Here is a 1,713-nt window from a genome sequence, read left to right on the forward strand (position 1 = left end):
AAAAAGTTGTCCAAATCTATTAACATCATCAACCACATGTTCTAAGTTATAAATGTTGCTTGTAATAAATTGTACGCCATAAATAATCTTAAAATCATCTATATATTTTTCAAACATTAATTGGGCAACCGAACGATTTTCAGCATACATGTCAGAAGAACATATTCTAACAGCAACAAAAAGAAGTAAAAAATGTTTATAAACGTCAGTGTTCAACACATCTTTTAAAATAACAATTCCAATATAATTAAGAAAATTGCGCCATTCTACTCCTTTCCAGTATGCCAGGCAATCTAATCCTCTTGTGTAACGATGAATTTCAGATGGAAGTTTCACAGATATTAAATGTTTGGAGATCCTCTCAATATCACGAGCACATAGCTTACTTGAGAAACCCATAGAACCATCTTTCCATCCTGTTAGACAACGCTTCATCACACCTAGCTCTAAAAGATGTAGTTCATCTGCTACTATAAAATCCTGCACCATGTCAACTTCGGAAATTTTCAAAATTGGTGACTCTTGCCCTTTATGGTGCTTACCATAATGTTTACTTCTGAATTTTGCATCAGTTCTAAGAGGACATTTTATATCAGGAAATACAACAGTTCGAGAAAGATAAGAATATTCGCCTTCAGTAGTGCATTTAAGGCATCCATTAATCCCATTGAAATTGACTACACCTGTAAAATAAACTAGTCAATTTAAGCAATAATTAAAAAAAACAGATACCTTTAATAAATGCCCGTGCAGGTGAATCGCAGATAAAGCATCTGATTTTTATGTGAATCATATGCCCATTAACACAGAGTCCATTTGATTGCAGCCGCTTAACATCCTCAACAAAAGGCTCCAAAAATTCCTTTATATCTAGAGGCTTGTTATTTCCATGGAAAATGCCAACAATCATAGGTTGTATATCAGGCATTTCATATATGCTACATAAAATTGGCCAAAACTGACGTTTGGAACTTTTTTTTATATTGGCAACCCATCTATATTTACATTGAGCTGTATTAACATGTCTTTTGACAAGTTTTTAAAAGTGTTCGTTAGACAAACGTCAAGACCTTGATGCCAATAATATTCTCCACCCTGTATAACTTTACAACTTTTTTTCGTATTTTGTGGCGTTTTTACTAATGTTCTAGCATCGATAAATAAACTAGAATCATACTGTCTCTTGATTATTTGTAGGAGATCTTTTAGAGCTGCATGTGTAATATTATGTCGGATTGCCCAATTTCCTAATTCGGTACTTAAACAAGGCAATAATTGCGTTTCAGTATCTTCTGTTTTAAAAATGTCTTCATCAATAAACTGGTCACCATCATCTGATGTTTCACTGGTTTTCATTAGATTATCGTCAAGATCACTTGATGTGCTAGAAATACACTCCTGTTCTTTAGAACCTATGTAACAAATTATTTTTTATTTAAAATATACTCACAAAATTAAAACAAAATTACCTGATCCTGATGCTGTGTCGTTAGCTTTTGAATGAGAAGAAACACTACTTGGTGCATATAGATTTTTTAAAAACTCTTCATAATTTGAACGGTTTACCTTTAATTTTCGGTAATAATGGCCAGATTTTTTTATTTTTTTTAAATTTTGAATTGATTTTTTATCCATATTTTTTAAATATTAAGTAAAGCACAGTGTATATCTTTTATCTAAATAATTAATTATCTCAATAATCATCAGCTGCAG

The sequence above is a fragment of the Diabrotica virgifera genome, chromosome 8, assembly GCF_917563875.1.
Source record: "Diabrotica virgifera virgifera chromosome 8, PGI_DIABVI_V3a".
Taxonomy (NCBI): Eukaryota; Metazoa; Arthropoda; class Insecta; order Coleoptera; family Chrysomelidae; genus Diabrotica; species Diabrotica virgifera.